Source organism: Stenella coeruleoalba, assembly GCF_951394435.1.
Source record: "Stenella coeruleoalba genome assembly, chromosome: 12".
Lineage (NCBI taxonomy): Eukaryota > Metazoa > Chordata > Mammalia > Artiodactyla > Delphinidae > Stenella > Stenella coeruleoalba.
Window position 1 is genome coordinate 30,674,272 of NC_137158.1, and position 20,457 is coordinate 30,694,728.

Here is a 20,457-nt window from a genome sequence, read left to right on the forward strand (position 1 = left end):
TGTATTTTTTACACATAAAGAAGTATTCTGCACTAGTAGAGCTCAATAAATGTTACTGTATGATCCTATTTATTGAATTACTACAACATCTCACTAATGTTTTCTTTAATATTGTGTGTGGTATCCTGTATCTCCAAATAGAGAACCTCTGGTGCCTCTCTCATGTCCTACCCAGGACCAGGTAAGGACAAGTCCATATAAAGCATCCAAAAAATATTTGCCTAGATATTCATCTACCCTCCACCCACTCAACCCACTTAGTTACAATTTATTTGTTAATTCTTCAAATTTTTCTTCCCTGCTAAGGCATAGGAAAATGAGAACTCAAACTGACTGAAGTCCCTGACATACAAGAAACTCTCATTACATATGCTGTTTAGTAATGAATTATGACTTGGTTATTATGTGTCTATCTAAAAAAATAACATGCAAAAAGTAGCCACCTCAGTATTTATTGACTAACTTATTTTTTCTAATATATAACTAAAAATCACCAATTACCGGCCAAAGTCAAAATATTCAATAATATTTGTAGCACTGTGAGTTGGTGCTTAAGAAAAGTGTTTCCTTTTGTCATTCTTTTTTGTGTTTTTATGTTGTGCATGCTACATAAAACAGGGGGATAAAAACAGCTCTACATAAATAAAAGAAAAAAAGCCAATTAAGTAAATTTTAGTTTAATTATGCTGGCAGTGTAAATCATATTTCCATTTATCAACTTTAAAAAGAAAAGCAAATTTACCAAAAAAAAATATTAAAGCATTCAATATATAATTGACAGAATTAGAAACGCTGAAGTAATCTAATCCAACTCTTTACCCTTCAGATGAAAGAACTGAAATATGGGGCCAGCCTGAGGTCCCACTGAAGTTAGGGTACAAAAAGATCTTTCTATCACTTCACATCCCATCTCAATTTGCTTCTTTACAGAAATTTAATTTATTCTTAAACCAGTGGTCTCTCTCCTAAAATAAATGTAAATACTGTATTAATGAATACTTGAGGACATTCTATAGAATGTATTTAATATGCAAGACCACAGGTGAACATGAACAGGTAGAGATTTCAACCTATTTCATTAATTTTGAAACTTTGTATTAAACATAGATAAAAGAACTGAAATGAGAATGAATAAAGGATTCTCTAACTTCAGTGATTCCAAAATAAAAGGTATAAAAGACAAAACGAGAAATAATGTATATGAAAATTTAATCTTTTTTGCTCTACCCCCTCCCCCGCCCCGGCATCATTATTCCAATGAGATTAAATATATCCACCTGCTATGGACTGAATTGTATCTTCCCAGATTCCTACTGAAGCCCTAACCCCCCAGTATAGCTGTATGAGGACCCTAAGGAAGTAATTAAGGTTACATGTGGTCATAACGTTGGGGCCCTGATCCAATAGGATTAGGGTCCTTATAGGAAGAGACGCCAGAATCTCCCTCCTCCCCCAACAATGCCCCCTCAAGGAAAGCTCATGTGAGCACACAGTAAAAAGGCCTTCTCACTAGGAAAAGAACTCTCACTAGAAATGGACCAGGCTGGCACCTTCTCAGACTTTCAACCCTCAGAACCGAAAGAAAATAAATTTGTTGTTCTAGTCAGTCTGTAGTATTTTGTTATGGCAGCCTGAACACACTAAGACACCATCTGCCCAGCATTTTAAAGAGTTTATATATTTGAATGATATAAGCACCTAGTGCCTACTAGTCCTAATCTAAATGAAAAATGTAGAATAGCATCCAAAAAGATAAGACATGACTATACTGGTCCATATGAAAATAATGGGAAAATTGAACCATGTTTACTATCTCTAAAGTAGGCAAAATGAACTTGTCTTCTGGGAAACTGGGATTTATAATTACGTCTTGTCACAAAACGTCCACTGCAATGTAATTGTGAAAAGCCTGGACCATTAGTCTGACCCAAAACATGGAACTTCTTATATTCTGGAGACCACCTACCATTTTACATTGTGTGGTCTTCAGAATATAAGAAACTCCACACATATATTGGATCAAACTACGATCCAGGCATTTCAGAATTCGGAAAAGAGCAACTGTGGAGATATAAAACTTGGAGCCATTAAATAGCTGGTTTTCACTACACTGTAGCTCTATGAATGTAGGATACAGCTTGGTGTACACAGAACACTTGTTGGTTCAGTACTGAGACACAGAAAGTATTCAAGAAATGTATGCTGAATTACACTGGAATTCCTCCCAGGAAACCAAAAGAAAAAAACCTGCCAACTGTTAAATATGTGTATGCATATAAACATAAATACATATATATTTATTTTTTAAAGATTATGACATTTATATACATAAAACCCTTAAAACTTCTATATATCCAAAAGGAAATGTAAAATGCGAACTTCAATATATTTAAAACATACATGATGTTCCTAAGTTGATGTATTCAATCTATAATTTGCTATGGCAAATTAATATTAAAAATCAAACGAGGTTACTTAGTGAGAGGTCATTAGAACAATTCTCATTCAGGGTTATAAGCTTTTCAAAGAAAAGTTCATTTTATAATGAAATTGCTTTACTCTAACAAGAAAAATAATTTTTCTTTCCCTACTTTTTTCCTGGGGGCATTCCTCTCAAAGCTCATCATCATTCTAAATATTTAAATCTGGAATGGTGGCTGCCTGGACTAGATGTACAACTGTTTTCCAAACCTTCACTATTTTATGCTGGATTCTCCATTTCTTGAACCCAAGATATTTCTTGTTCTTGGCTAAATCCTTCATTTCCCTGAAGGACACATTGTCTGGCAGTGTATCTCAAAAGTATAAAACTAGAAGAAAAAAAGCAAGTGGCACAGCTGTATGCAACATCTCTGGTATGACAGCATTTATGTAAACTTTTGAAAATGCACAATGCAATACTACATACTGGTTTTGGATTCTATTTTGTCATGTTAAATTATCAAAGTTTGTTGCCCTGAAAAGATCAAATGTTTATAGAACATTTAAAAAGTGGGGGGAAAAGATACATTAAGGTTTCAGAGAAAGGGATCAGGAAAAAAAAAAACAACAGATGTCGGAAGAAAGAAATGTAGAAAAATATACCAATGACATAGTGCTGTAATTAACAATTCACTAAAGACCCTTACATATGCTTATAAGTGGCTAAGTTTTTATTTTTTATTAGTAAAAGGAATATGTTAAAGATCTCAGAAACAACATTGAAAACTTTTGAATGAGTATCTATCCACCTAAGCACAAGCTGCTAAAGACTTATAATGTCTTTCTAATTCTTCTGCTACCAATCAGCTCTGCAACATGGTGTGACTGACTTATTGCCATATAATCACATACTTTATTTCGTATAGGGCAATCTCAGAGAAAATTCTGTAAGTGATATAGAAGAGTTTTAAGGAGAGCCTCTTCAACATTTGGTTATTGATCACAGTGTATTTCTTTGCTTATATGTCGGCCTCACTATACTGGGACACTTGAGAGCAGCGATCTCTAATTTCAGCATCTCCGTTTTCTCCAATACCAGCACAAAGTCTGCCACAGCAGGTACTTGCTGGGCACTCAATAAAGGTGGATTGACTGAAAAGTATACTTATTTCTGTTTCATGCAAAGGCACAAAATTAATACAGCCAGAATTCTCTAAGCCGTAAGAAAAAAAAGGGTGGGGGAGACACTACTAAGAAACTAGAGTTAATTTATGCTTTCACTTCAAACATAACTGGTATTCTTTTCAGGGACTACCACTGAACCAAACATTCAGAATGGAGCTCTAAAAATCTTAATTTAGAGTGGAAAACTCTGTATCTTAAAATTTACTTGTAATATACACTCTTTCACTTCACTTCTCTGAAATCAATGGATAAGCAGTAATGATAATAAAAGCAATCATCACTTGGGTACCCTGCTAGACACTTGACATATATTATCTCTTTTGGTCTTCAAACCAGTCTTTAATGTGTATTATTACACACATTTTACAGATTAGAAAAATTGAGGTTCAAAGAGAATACATGACTTACTGAAGATTAAAGTGAAAGAAAAGTGGCAGAGTCAGAATTAAAATTCACATCAGCAACCTTTTGAAAAATACAGCAATTTTTTACTATAAGCAAAAGACATTAATTATTCCAAGTATGATCTGTACATACTAAATGCATGAAGTGGAAATGTGCTCTGCTGGTTTTGATGCTGGATATATTAATAACTCACAAAATTGATCTACAACTAATATCCTGATTAAATAAACTGAGTAACCCAAATTTTCAACGAGGATCTTGGAAAATCAGATGGTTACAAGAGCCAAGCCAAGTTAAAACCATGTATAGCTCCTAAATGTTTACTGGGGCTAAATAAATTAAGGTTTATTATACAACAAGATACTACATAGCCTTATACAATGTGTATATGTAGATAGATGTCTTTGATATCTCTTTCATTAAAAAACTAAAGTTGTAGAAATTTCCAAGGTATAAAATCCCACGTTTCCCACTTAAAATAAGAGGTGGTAAAAGAGGCAGTGTGGATAAAAGGAGAAGCAACAGCAGTTTAGAACAGTCTACAAAGGATTAATAGTAGTTCCCTTTATGGGAGAGAGGTTGAGGAGAGGAATGACTTATTTTCTGCAGCATACAATTGTATATTATTTATATTCTTTACAGGATACATGAATTTTGATAAAATAAAACTTAAAAAGAGAGGCATTAAAAACTCTCTCTCTATAGCCTTCCAGTGCTTTAGAAGTTATACTGAAAACTTTATTTTATATTCTGTATTAATAGTAAGAAAAACAGGGCTTAAAGAAAATAGTAGGGAACATATGCTGACAAATGCAGGAAAATTCTTTTTTTAAATTCTGGGAGACGAAAGCTAATTAACCCTTTTACCTGTCACTTCACCCCAAACTCTAGAAGCTTTCTATCTCTAGTTTTCTATAGAGCTACAGTTTTGTTCCAAAGGGGACAAAATTTTTATGTTTATAGTCTAAGGTTTTCTCCTACTAGTTAAAAATTTGCTTCTATAGAATGTATGTAATTACGTATACATAAACCTTGAATGTAATTAAATCATGGCTCCCAACGTTTTTTTAAAAAGAACTATGTCTAAGACTCTTTAAATGATTTGGTTTAAAATATAAAGTATCTTCCACATATAATTAAACATGTCCATGAAGATCAAAGTCTCATTTATGATGTTGTAAGTGGCACCTTTAGAGTTGTGTGGTACACAATTTGTAATACAACAGTTCCCAAGAACCCTACCAAGAAACACATAAAGACATTCATCACAGCTTTGTATCTAATGGTGAAACTTTCAACACAGTATACGTTTTCACCAAGAAATGATCAAGTAAACTATGGTATATCCACACAGGGGAATATTATGAAGCCACCAAAAATAATGTTGCAAATGTCACTGATATGGAAAGCAACTGATGATAGATTAAGTGAAAAATCAGGCCACTAAACACTGTTTAACCCATTTTTTGTTCTAAAAGTGCATATGAATAGGAAAAGTCTAGAAGGATGTAACAAAATATCAATAGCAGCTCTTCCCCATGATAAGTGACTTTTTAAAAAAACTTGCCTATATTTTCTAAGTTTTATATCACAAACATATAAAAGCCTAATATTGGGCTTCCCTGGTGGCGCAGTGGTTGAGAGTCCGCCTGCCGATGCAGGGGACACGGGTTCGTGCCCCGGTCCGGGAAGACCCCACATGCTGCGGAGCGGCTAGGCCCGTGAGCCATGGCCGCTGAGCCTGCGCGTCCGGAGCCTGTGCTCTGCAACGGGAGAGGCCACAACAGTGAGAGGCCCGCATACCACAAAAAAAAAAGAAAAAGCCTAATATTTGATTTTTTTTTTTTAAATCACAACTGCAGTAGTAAAATGAAACAAAAGTGTTCTTCACCATAGGGTTTTGCTGGGTTTTGTTTTGTTTTAAATCATTTGACTTACAGGAAAAACCTTTTCCTTCCATCCTAAAGAGGGAGATTTATGCAGCATAAGCTACATAAGCAGGAGTGTATTTCACCTTGTATCACTTTTTATTAAGTATCTTTGAAACTGTGCTAACACTGTGGTTGGTAGTCTGAATTAGATTTTGAAGATCAGTTGTTAGTAAAGTGCTGTTATTTATAAAAATACTTAATTGAGAGATCAACCAACCCAACTAAGGCCCCCTGAACAAACACTATTCCAGGAAGAGTATACTGGGCTTTCTTGCTCTGAGGAGTTTCACTTCATAAATGGATTAACTCTTGGTTAACTAGAAAATTCTGGAACAACGAATTTCCCAATAACGATTTTTTTTTTAAAAGCAATTCACTATGACGTATGCTCTAAAATACCCTTTCCTTTGCATCCTACCACTGACAGTTTTTCATCGCCAAAGAGTTCCAAATTCCTGGAAGTCTACAGAGGATGCTCTTTTCTTTGGTATCTTTTACTGGTTTCCAGGAAAATGCCAGTAGGAGGCAGCAACGACTGGTGGCAACAGCGGCGGCTCCACTCTGCACAGTAGTTAGCTACTGGCTTCATTCCTCTGTCATTACAGAAGCAAGATGACACTGTTCTCTAATCCAGCCAAACCTGGTAAGTACCATCAACCTGTCACTTCCTACATTTCAAATTCTAACATCACAGCATCAAAGAGTTTTTACATTTCGATTTCTTTTGCTGGCAGCAGCCGGTAGCCTCTCATTCTCCCACGGTATTCTAATGCTGCATTTGCACACCGGGGTTACTCCCAGACTGAATAGCAGGTCATCTCCTGCTCACTGAGCTCATCTGTGGCCCATGTGCTAGGCAATTTAGATCCAATCAGCCCTTATTTAGCTCAAGAGTAATGAGCAGCATAGTGACACAGACTTAAGCCTGACCCTCAGGATACTGCTCATCAAGCAGTAAAACTGTGACAAAATCATTCATCTTCCACCCGCTGGCAAGAAATAATACTCGCACTCACTGTATTACTTTTCAAGATAAAAAAAAAAAAAGTCCTGAATTTTCATGATGTGAGACATTAATTTGCAGAAAGCTGAATTCCCTTAAACCTCCCTGTTGCTATGAGCTCACCAGGGGGAAATAGGCCTTAGGAGACTGAAATGGAATAAAGAAAATTGCTCTAGCTTTCTTTTCATTTTAAATAAGCCTTAAATCTGACAAGAGATATACTAAAGAGAGAAAAATATATATCTTGTAAGGTAAAGAAGAAACAATTGAAATTAAGAGTTCCAAAGGCTAGTTTCACTCCTTATAAATGTTCTCAATTTTGTTAAACTATAAATAAAATTAGAACCAGAGCAATCACTCACCCTTCTCCACAAGGTAGATGGAGAAAGTTAAGGAAGAGTTCCCTATAGGCCATCTCATGGCAAAAGTAAATTCATTTCATAAAACAAAAATGTACTCTGATGTTTTCTAAGAAACACATCTTAAAACAACTTTAGAGTAATTACCAGAAGATGGTGTGGATAGCTAGGAACATTTTTAAAGTACAATAAATCTACTTTTCAACAATTTATAGTGCCTTCTGAGGTCTTATTAATCTAAAAATAATGGGATAATTAAGAGATCGGTTTCCTTCTCTCACTGATACATCACATCATTAAAAAACACGTTTAGTGGCTTATTGTACTATATTAAACATAAATACTTAAATTACTTGCCTCCTTGCTTGTTTCCTCTGAGTACTTCCCTTTTATAACCAAAGACCACAATGGTAGTCTATCTACCGAGTTTCTTAAGACTGGGTCCACCTACTGAAATTGCAATTTAAGGTCTTTTTATCCATTCCACAGTTGGAAAAGAGTTAACTTTAACAAACCCATCACAAGTGGGATTTGCCAGTCTTCAATATATTTATTATAACAATCGATCTTTGGTTTAAGAAACACAGCCCTGTGTGGCACCATGAAAGAGGACAGTGGCAATGCCTTCCTATAAACTTACTGCTGAATTTCATCCAAAGCTTCAAAGATCTGGGTGGTCTAAATACTTATAGTGAACCACGGGGTTCAGACAAGGAACCACAGTGACATAAGTCAGATTGAGGAAAGTAGCTTTTGCCACATCCCAACGTCTTTTGATTTGTTACCATTTTGCTAAAAAGAAATATTCCAGTGCTTGGTACAGAAAATAATCATGGCATTTCTTTTCCCCAAGCTCATCCACTTGCAAAAGAACGAAATGTATATTTCTTTTGTCCTTGTCATTTTATCCCAATGTTCATCCCAATTTTTTTCAGTGTTCTTTCACCACTGTTACCTTCCTTTTCCTAATTCTGAGAGGTGGAATTTACTGTTTTCATTCAAACTTTGAGAACAACTATGAATCAGAAGTCATAAAGCTCCATTCATCTACTTCTTCAAAGTAATCTTGAAAAAAATCTATAATATAAAGGTCTATTCACCTCTTACTTTACTTTTGTAATTTTGCAGATGGGGTTAAATATTAGATCTGACCTAGATTATAACTGGAGATTACAAGACTAGGGGCACAGCAGATAGAAAAAACAGAAGATTAAGAAAAGTGGGTAAGGGCTTCCCTGGTGGTGCAGTGGTTAAGAATCCACCCGCCAATGCAGGGGACACGGGTTAAAGCCCTGGTCCGGGAAGATCCCACATGCTGTGGAGCAACAAGGCCTGTGAGCCACAACTACTGAGCCTCTGCTCTAGAGCTCGCAAGCCACAACTACTGAAGCCCATGCACTACAACTACTGAAGCCTGTGCACCTAGAGCCTGTGCTCTGCAACCAGAGAAGCCACTGTGATGAGAAGCCCACGCACTGCAACAAAGAGTAGCGCCTGCTCACGGCAACTAGAGAAAGCCTGCGCGCAGCAACAAAGACCCAATGCAGCCAAAAATAAAATAAATAAATTCATTAAAAAAAAAAAAAAGTGGGTAGGACTAAGAAGTCCATGGACACTTTGGTACCTTTTCTTTGTACCCAGCATTCTGAAATTCACACAGATGTGCTTTGCTATGAGTCTAATTTCTTCCATTGTGCTACAGTCACTGAAAAGGCCCTTTCAGTAAGGAATCTTCCACTCCAGGGAACTACTTTGAATTATTTTATCAATTATTTCCTCCATTCCATTATTTCAGTTCCCTCTTCCAAATATCTTGCTTCCAACCCAATCCAAATACAGAAGATCTCTACTTTTAGATTCAAAGTGTTCCTGTGGACCCAGCCTCGATGGAGAGGTTCTGGAACCTCTCAAAAACAAGGTAAAAGCTCAAAGGCCCACTTACTCCACCTGTTTCCATATTTTAGTAGGAGAATAGTTTGGTTATAAATATTGACTTGGCAAAATAAAATAAACCTTTCAATTAACTGAGATGGATGATGAGAAGATGACAGGAGTCTTCCTGTCATCCTCCAGAAGTCCCTTCCACCCACTGGTGCTGAGAAGACAATAAGCACAGAGTTGAAATTCAGATTATGTGTTAAATCCATAGCCTGGCTGTACAGATACTGTTCTCTACTTTCATGTGGATATCGGCAAGAATTGGGGACAAGTATAAATCATTATCAAATAATACTGAATCGTTGAAGTAATAAAATATGAAATGGTGAAAAAGTGATGGTTTCAATAAACACTTACATAAGTACCCTTCTATTTTCTGTCTTTCATGTAATAAATACATGAGTGTATACCATATATGTGCACTTAACTGGTTTACGGATGTACGCCAAGTGCCTATAATAACACCTGCTATCGTGATAGGCACTCATAAATATTAGTTGGATTTGCTGAATAATTTGTTTAATGAATTATGTATCCTCTGTAGAAAAACAATTACAATACAAAGTAGAAAGCAATAAAGGGCATTAGAGAGAAAGTATTACGGAGATTCAAAGGAAAGTGAGATTATTCAAGATTGGGGACACATGGATAAGCATACGTTGCTTGGAATGAAGGATAACATTGTTCACATAAAAATAAAGAAAATGTAAATGAAGACAACAAACATATATTTAGAGATTATTATAGTCCATGGTCTGGGTAGGTGCAGCATCTAAGTCAGTACTGACTGAGAGCTCTGCTGCTGTCCACTGCAGCAGCCACTAACTACCTGTAATCAGTGAGCACTTGATATGTAACTAGTGTGACAGAGAAGTTGAATTTGTCATTTTATATTCATTAACTTAAATTGTCACACACAGCTAGTGTGTATGGACAGCAGAGACCTAAGCAGATTTTCACAGAAATCCTATAAGGTAGGGGCTGTTTTACAAACGTGCAACTGAAGCTTAGAAAAGGTTAAGTAACTTCCCAGGACTGCACTGTTGGTAAGTAGAGGAGGGATGATTTGATCTCAGGTTTATTGACCCTAAAGCCCCCGTTTTTATACTACGCTGCAACAGGAAGAACTCTCAAACACTTCCTTAAGAAGCAGAGGAAAAAAGCACAACTTGCTATTGGGGATTTGTCTACTATTGCCCCAAATCCTGACTGCTCCCATGTATGATGCTCCTACATGAAGCTCTCTGATTCCATCTCTAGCTGTGATCTATTTACTACTAACTTCTGAAACCACCTTTTCCTTCCCCCAAATCCCTCTAAATAAGGGGTTTTTGTTTGTTTTTTTCTTTTCCTGTACTCTGCCACTCCATCTCTTTGTCTACTGTAACCGGCACTGACCATTTCTGACTTCTGATCTTAACAACTGCTTTCACTCCTTGAATTTAACCCTTTTCTAATCATCACATAACTGCAGCTTATTCAGTCCTCAGATCTGGCTCTACTGTCCTGGCCATGCTCTGGTCTGAACCCTCAACTGGTTTTGACAGGAAAATATAAAAAAACGGTAAAAAAAAGACGTGGAGATTTCTTGGTAATTAGTAGTCCATTTGACTAAAGTAAAGGAGAACCACAAGAAAAAGCTGCAGAAATAGGTAAAGCCAGACTGTGGATAACTTCGAAAACCATGAAAAGGAATTAGACATTTTCTCTGGGTCTATTAGGATGTCATTAAAGGTGTTAAAATACAGAATGACATAAGCAGAATTGCTCTCCAAGAAGGTAAATGTGGCAAGAGAATATGAGATGAGCAAAAGCACAAATGAAAAAATAAATAGGACTTCATTAAAATTTTTAAAATTTATGCTGCAAAGGACGTTAAGAAAGTGAAAAGATAATCCACAGAATGGGAGAAAATATTTGTGAATTATATATCTGATGAGGGACTTGTATTTAAATATATTAAGAATTCTTATAATTCAGTAACAAAAAGACAAATAACCCAATTTAAAACTGGGCAAAGGGTCCAAATAGATATTTCTCCAAAGAAGACATAATGATCAATAAGCACATGAAAAGCATGTGATCAGCATCACTAGCCACCAAGGAAATGCAAATCAAAATCATAATGAAATACCTACTACCTCACATCCACTAAGATCACTCAATCATAAAGACACTTAGCAACCAGTGTTGGTGAGGATGTGGAGAAACTGCAATTCTTATGTACTGGAAGCGGGAATGTAAAATGGTGCAATGGGGGCTTCCCTGGTGGCGCAGTGGTTGAGAGTCCGTCTGCCGATGCAGGGGACACGGGTTCGTGCCCCGGTCCGGGAAGATCCCACATGCCGCGGAGTGGCTGGGCCCGTGAGCCATGGCCGCTGAGCCTGCGCGTCCGGAGGCTGTGCTCCACAACGGGAGAGGCCACAACAGTGAGAGGCCTGCGTACCGCAAAAAAAAAAAAAAAAAAAAAAAAAAAAAAAAAAAAAAATGGTGCAACGGAAACAGTTTGGCATTTCCTTAAAAGTTTAAACAGAGTTATCACATGACCCAGCAATTCTACTCCTAAGTATATACCCAAGAGAAATAAAAACATGTCCACTCAAAAACTTGTACACAAATGTTCACAGCAACATCATTCATAATAGCCAAAAAGTGCAAACAACCCAATGTTCATCAACTGATGAATGGATAAATAAAATGTGGTATATTCATACAGTGGATTATTTGGTAATAAAAAGAAAGTACTGACACATGCTTTAATATGAATAAACCTTGAAATTATTATTCTAAATGAAAGAAACTAGTCACAAGAAATGATGTGTTTTATGATTCCATTTATACAAAAGGTAGGTGCAGAATAGGCAAATCTATAGAGACAGAAAGTAGATTAGTGATTGCTAGGGAAGAGGGGTTGGGGAAATTGGGAGTGACAGCTAATAGGTACAGGGTTTCTTTTGGAAGTGACAAACTGTTCTAAAATTGTGGCAAAGGTTGCACAACTTTGTGAATGTGCTAAAACCATTAATTATATGGTATGTGAACTTTATCTTAATAAAGCTGGTCAAAAAGTGAATTGTATAAGTGATATACCTCAAAAAAGCCAATTAAAAAAAAAAAGGTGGTTTGAAAAGGGAAGGCACTGGAGGCAGGGAGATTAGGCAAGCATTAATAATGGTCTAAAAATGGAGGAAAGGGTAGTGAGAATAAAGAAGGGATAATAAAAGAGAGCCTCCAAAGACATTAAAAAAAATTCTCTCACTCAACTAGATATATAGAAAAAGGAAGGACATACATACATGTCACATTTCTACCTTTAAAAAATTACTTTTCTTTTTCTACAACAGCTCATTACCGTCTTAGTAACACAGAATCACAATTTCCAATAGTTCTATAATTGTTGAGGCAATGTTCATGTTCTCTACAATCCTGACTTTATTTTTACAACAAAGAACCTGATTCATTTACCCATCAAAAAGCCATTTCCTAAATGGCCACTATGTAAAAGGTACTATATTAGGGATGGGTTAAAACCATCCAAGGTAAGTCCACACACACACACACACACACACACACACAGGTCCGCTGAGGTTTCCCGGCATAAAGTGTAGTACAAAGAAACAATTATATTATGGGTTCTTTTGAAAATAATAATAATGATAATAATAGCAACATCTAACATTTATTGAACACTCACTAATATGCCAGGGACTATGTTAGCCACTCTACATTCCTGATTACATGTAATCCTTAAAGGTTTGTGCTATTATCCTCATTTTACCAATAAGGTTGAGATTTGGACACATAACTTTTCCCTTATAATACTTTAAAAGAATCACTTTGTACTTAGGCAAGGAGAATTCATACCTATGTAACAGATCTAGTTGGAGACTAAATAAATGACCCAAAATATTAACTCCTATACATGAAAAATTAAGTAGATAACTTATGTTTCAGCAAAATACAAAAATGGTACACAAACATTGCCAAGTTATCAGGGTGAGTTGATATTACTGCATGAATTTATAAAATATGTAACATAAAAGGGCCATAGTAAACACACTGTGCAAAATTCAAGCCTGGTAAAGAGCAAATAAGCAAACAAACAAAAAAGCTAATTCATAGTATATATGTAAAAATCTCAGTTGAAAGATACATGAAATATTTAATGATGAAGAGAAATATTTACATTTTATATATTTCCAAAATACTAATACTAGTACATCCCCTTAGAGATGCTTTCTCTGAAGCAACCAAAACTGGTAGATTGGTCACTCTTAGTGGACAACACAAATATCTGATTTTTCAAATAAAAACTGGAAATATATTTTTCCATGGAGCATACTCATGTGTTCTCTCTCAAATTATTAGAACATTGCCCTAAAAATCTGCATAAAATCAAATCAAAATCTGCATCAAATATATTTCATATATATAGTATAAATGATGTACATATGTATATACATGACGCACATATGTACATATACATAGATATATGTGCATATATATACATGATGAAACAGCAGATCAGCAGATATTTTGGGCAATCCAGGATACACTAATCAAACTTGGCAAATAAATAACTCATAATAATTTGATTACTTAAAAAATCACATTAGTTTCAAAGTTGTTTTGTAGTAAGCCATTCTTCAATAATTAGAAGCTGTAATCCATTATACTAACAGAACACCCAACAACAAAAGGAGGAAAAGGCTTGCATGCTGTCAAGAGTCCCCCTTCTATTTTTCCTGAAAAATCATGTAAATTATTTGGCAATCAGCAGAGCCTCACAAGAATATTTCCCCTTGTACTACCTCCTTCCCTACCTAGAAAATTCCCAGTTATCTCTCCAAAGGAAAGATTAAAACAAATTTTTTTTTGTTTAGAATAAATGATACCATACCGATAAAGGTTAAAATAACTATTGAGCGTGGAAAATATTTGAGGGGAATGATATACAGTTCTTCTGTGCACATGTGTATGCACACGTGCACACACACACCCATCCCAAATGTCAAAAAAGATGTATAACAAACAGATGAACTTGCAAGTTCATGGAAAAAGAAGAAAAGGATTTAAAAATATATGTACTTTCACAATGTATTTTGAAGCCAGGAAAAAGAATCTGAAACCTTTTAAGGAGTTGCACTTGAGCACGTACAGTATCAAAAACAGGTAATCATCCCTTCTGAATTATTTCTTAGTCTCCACATTTAACATCTTAGACAAGTTTTCAGCTGCCTTTAGACTTCTTTGAAACTAGGCTCTTGTTTAATATAAAATAGGATGTCAGTTGATCAATATCCATTTGGCTTAAATTCATAAGTCCACAACCCCCCTTAAGTGGTAGAACAAACAGGTACAAGGCCTGAAGATTTATTGTTTCTTTTTAAATGCCGAATGATATTTGCAGATGCCAAAGGCATTTTGAAATCACTCCACCCTTACTTCAGTACAAATGAAAAAGGGGGATGGGGAGGAGAGAGAATCTCGTGAGGCCTCGTATGTCAAGTTTTTGCCCAGAGCTAATTTTCATAGCTGTGTTATAAAACCCTGAAAATGGAGGTTTATAATGGAAATGCTGACAGACCCTTAACTATAGCAGCATGAATGGATATAATTAAAGAAAAGCTTTTGGCTACACCTAACTCCACAAATTAAAGACTGCCATTTTTATATTAACCTCAAATAACAGCCAAGTGAGAACTAGAAATGTGATTTCAGAAAGGGAATGTGAAATGTTAAAGATGACTGCTCAAACTATTTGACTTTCGGAGTTTTAAACACAGAGGCATTTAGTTAACATAACCAAGTCAGTATTTTCATAATGTTACCTAATCAGCGATAAAGAATGCTCTGGTGAGCCAGCAGCTCCAGTTAGCAGAAAGTGGCATATGAAGTTATTATTTCTTAACAGCCTAGAGGGAGCCGCTTCTCCCTTTAATCAGTGATCTTAGATCCTTCCTACTTATAATTTCTCTGTCATACAGTTATAAAACTATTACCTAGTTCAACACACACAGGCACACATCCTGCACACACATTTATGCAGGGACCGGTACCTTATTCCCACCTGAATTACAAAACAGAAGAGATTGTTAAGGTAAAGTATTTCATTCTTTCCCTTGTCAGGGATGCAGCCAGGAATAAATATCATCAATCTATGTAACCCATCTTCCCTATCTAAGCCAAAATTCAAAGAATTTAGCTCTGTTCTTAACGTAAAAGGAAAAACAAACCCTATGCTTTAATTTTTAACAACTATTCAAATTATTTTTAAACTTTCTAATAGTATTAGTAGAAAAAATATTATAGGATACCTAAAAGATGCCTATGAAAAGATCTTCAGTGAAGTTTCAGATTTTGGGTTAAGAAATTAGGAACACATCTCTATGATCAAATACCTAGAGGACTTTTCTTGTGTTTCCCCTCCCTGCCTCCCTTCCTTCTTTCTTTCTTTTTAAGGTAAACAATTCTGAATGATCTCTGGGGCCCCTTTTCCCCCAAAGATCCCAAACTAAAAGCAAGACTGTCTTGACAATATCTGCCTTGGAAGGAAGTACTGAAGACTGATATAATAAAATAAAACTATGCAAGTCACAGTCCCTCTTACTATATACCGCAATCAGTCTCATTGAAGGACTGTGTGCAAATTACTATGCAAGCTTCAGAAATTTAAAAGATGGCAGTGCCTAAACCATGACAGCATTAATAATGACCTGCACATTACTACACCATTCTTATTCACACATTGATCTCATACTGCTCGATAACCTTGGCAACAGAAGTTCTACATGATTTCACATTCTCTTACAGCAATTGTTTTTGATCATAGTTGACCAGTATAAAGCAAAACCAAAAATAAACATCTGTACAAGGAATTAAATGTTACCAACATAAATAGTTGTGTCCTTTTTTTCACTGGTTAGTCCTGAAGAACAACAACATACTCCTTGCCCCCTGGTCAAGATGATACCAAATTACAATCTCAAACCAGATCTCGTTTAAAAGAAATTATTAATACAAATGTAAAGTTACTCTCACCTTATATAATTGAGAGCTGTCATTATGCCTCTTGATTCTGACCTCTGTACTTCTGAATACATGGATTAACAGAGATGCATTATAGTTTACAAGGTACTTGGCAAGCAATATTTTCGCAACACTCCTGAGATGCTCTAATGCTAAAAACTTCTACTAAATTGAATTTAAACGGCAAAAATTTGATTTTTTACCAGAAGTGAAATTTAGATGGTTGAAGTGGTGCTAATAATAAATCAAAGATAAATTACTATTATAAATAAAATGTGATTTACTTGTCTCCACGCCTCTTTGTGATTTATTTTTCCAACTAATGACTCATTAAAAAAATATGTAACTTGCAAAATTATAAAAACAAAGTAATCAAAAGCCCCAATAAGAAATTACCCTTTTTTTTTTCGCAGCAAAAATAAAAGGTAAAAGCACTCAGAAGTATACATGAGTAGTGGTAATACTTTCAGGTTTGTCAACAGATTTCATTCATCTAATTACTTCCTAATTTATAAAAACTGTAGTGGTATGGTTAGTGTCTGTTTAGTCATTTGTAAACTATTATAAAGACAGTGTAAGAAGGCAGCTATGGTATAGGGGTTAGAGTCTGAGGAGTGATTCTGAAACAACTGTGTTATTTTAGGTAAATTACAAAAAGTAAAAAGTCTCCATGTTTCCATTTCTTCATCTATAAACAGGGATGACAGGATTGGTAAAGAAATACATGAGATAGTATTTATAAACTGTACATCTTTTAAGAATACAAGAATTATTCTTGTGTTTCTAGTTACTACTTTTGAAGAATGACCAACAAAGTTCCAGTTAAGAGCTTGAAGACAAAAAGTCAGTAAATAAAGAAAAAGTAATTTCCTATTTATTACTTTCACTGTATTTCCATTTTTAAAGCCTCTCCAACCTTCAAAATAAATCTCCTTCTCCTATTACCAAGTTTACATTAACATTTTTAACAAACTTCTGTGTTTATCTTGGAATGCATATTTTCTAAATATACTCCATACACTAATCTAAAAATGAGAAAGGAGGCTTTCTCATACACGATCAGGGAGACTGAAATTGGTGCAAATTTTTTTAAATTAAATGGGACAATTAAACGGGACTGGAATATCCACCCACATTTAAAATGCACATACACAAATTCACTCTTAGGAGTTAATCTACAGATATACCTTCACAAGTACACAGAGAATACATATATAAAGATGTTAAAACTGTGTTTATAATAACAAAATGGTAAATAATATAAATTTCCATTATTTGGGGATAGGCTAAATGAAGTTTGGTGCATCCATATAATAAAACACTAAGTAGCCATTAAAAACAACTAGATAGGTCTCCATATACTAACATGAAAAGCTGTCTAGGAAATATTAAGTGAAAAAAGGAAGTTGCAGAACAAAGATCATTTCTTTTGTGTTTTAAGCCTATGAATGGGAAGAAGTCTGGAAGGTTCTATAACAAACCATTTTAATCTATGGAGTAGAAACAGAGCATCACTGAGGTTGGACCGGAAAATTCTTTGTTGCGTGGGCTGTCCTGTACATTGTAGGCTATTTATGTAGCAGTGTCCTTGACCTCCACCCACTAGATGCTGGGTAGCACCCCTCATACATGTGGCAATCAAAAACTTCTCCAGACACTGCTCAATGTCCCCTGGGGGAAAAACTCACCCCTAGGTGAGAACCATTGAACTAGAGAATAAAGGAGTGAAGTTCGGGAGAGGAACTTTTACTTGTCACCTTATACCTCATTTTTTTTTTCTTTTACCATTTTTACCAACACAACATACTACATTTGCAATTCAAAGAAAAATTTCAGGGACTTCCCTGGTAGCACAGTCATTAAGAATCCACCTGCCAATGCAGGGGACACGGGTTCCAGCCCTGGTCTGGGAAGATCCCACATGCCACAGAGCAACTTAGCCTGTGTGCCACAACTACTGAGCCTGCACTCTAGATCCCATGAGCCACAACTACTGAGCCCGCATGCCACAACTACTGAAGCCTGCACGCCTAGAGCCTGTGCTGTGCAACAAGAGAAGCCACTGCAATGAGAAGCCTGATGACCGCAGTGAAGAGTAGCCCCTAATCTCTGCCACTAAAGTCCATGCGCAGCAACGAAGACCCAACACAGCCATAAATAAATAAATAAATGTTCCTTAAAATTAAAAAAAAGAAAAATTTCACAACAAAAGAAGATTCCTCCACACTGCCCCACTGCTCTCCAAACTACTGGATTGGACCTAAAGTTCGTTCAGGTTTTCTGAACAAACTTTTTGGCTAGCCCAATACTTTGAAGAACCTCAAAAAAAAAAATAGGTTCCTCCAAATTTCTAACTAAAAAATTAAATAGTATTTGTAAGATATGAATCTTTGTTTAAAAAAAACATATATAAGAAACAATACAATTGTTAAGACAAATAAAAAAGACTTGTCTATCTTTAATGGAAAAGGTAGAAAGATATATGGATTCTGCCACTTGGTTCCATGACTGCATATTCCCAAGATGCCCAAACTCTCACATCATTTTCTACTCCTTTGCCCAGACTGCAGCACTATCACCAGGATGGTTTAGACCAGCTCCCTCCTCTTCCTTCTTGTTTTGTATATTCAGACAAATATAAACAAACAAACCAAAAATGGTACCAGAAATATGGAAATTCCTAATTCTGCCCCAGAAGCACAGGAAATTCCTAATTCTGCCCCAGAAGCACTACTTACCACTTATTTAAAAACTGAACAAACAAAATGAATTTGGCACTTGGAAAAGTATATCATCTGCTAATAAACTCTACTAGACTAAGAAAGAACAATGTACTTCGTGGAGAAGATCCAGAATCAGTAAAAGCTTCTTCTAATGAAGTTGGCTATTCATTTACTTATCCATTTATCTAGCCATCCACCTAAAAATTTGATACAGCTTACATTGGGGGATAAGGGGAATGATTATCTGATCAAGAACTGGAGTACATAAATATAAAAACTACACAAAATCTAAAGAGTGAAAACCCGTGGATTAATCTGTATGAACACACAGCCCAACATAAATTAAGAAAATTAGTAATGAATTAGTAATTAGTAATGAATTAGTAATGAATTAGTAATGAAACTCATAATGAATAAATGTCCAAAATTCGGAAATTTCATCAAGTTTACTATCTTTGAAAAACAGATGCCACTTTTGTAATGTGCAGCTAAGAAGAGGGACGCAGTCTCTTCGTTAACTTCAGACATGATATTAAATAAAATCATATTTTTATACCTAACTTTTACACAACTTTTTAGTGACAGTAACTAACTGCACTGAGCGGTAGTATCTAACTTCTCAAGAACATGTATTTAAAGGTGAAACTGTTATGTAGAAAGGGCCTTATAGGCAATAAATGTCATAATTACTGTTCTTATCCATTATTGTTTGGGTCGGAGGGTATCCGCACATTTGCATAATTTAAGTGGATCTGAGAACAGTAAGTTTTGTATAGATGATTGGTGTTATAAATAGAACAATCCTATCTTGTCTTTAATAAATTTATTTATTTATTTTTGGCTGTGTTGGGGCTTCATTGCTGTGTGCGGGCTTTCTCTAGTTGTGAGTGGGAGCTACTCTTTGTTGTGGTGCGCAGGCTGATTCTCATTACGGCAGCCTCTCTTGTTGCGGAGCGAGGTGTGTGGGCTTCAGTAGTTGTGGCACGTGGGCTCAGCAGTTGTGGCGTGCAGGCTCAGTAGTTGTGGTGCACAGGCTTAGTTGCTCCACGGCATGGGGGATCTTCCCAGACCAGCGCTCGAACCCGTGTCCCCTGCATTGGCAGGCGGATTCTTAACCACTGTGCCACCAAGGAAGCCCCGAACACTCCTATCTTAATCTTAGAATAAACTATTTCAGCTGGAAGTGTTGTACTGGCCAAAGAGCTCGTTTGGGATTTCCTGTAAGATCTTTTGGAAAAACCCAAACAAATTTTTTGGCCAACCAAATATTTCATGCATTTGAGGTTGCAACTCTGCAGCAAAATATTTAAAGAAACTTACTTTTTTTTAATGGTATAATGTGGCCAAAATCTCCTTACGCACACAAAACTGCGTATGTTTCAATGAAAGCCACATCAGATTTGAGCTCATGGTCTTGCTTAGAATGTCTGAAATATCCCTCTGGATAATAATGCTCTTCTAGG

General features: G+C 35.8%; 1 protein-coding gene across 4 annotated transcripts in view; it reads right to left on the bottom strand.

Annotated features, from left to right (window-relative positions):
* MMS22L (MMS22 like, DNA repair protein) overlaps positions 1–20,457 on the bottom strand; it is a 142,539-nt gene that overhangs the window by 66,378 nt on the left and 55,704 nt on the right. The window lies entirely within an intron of this gene.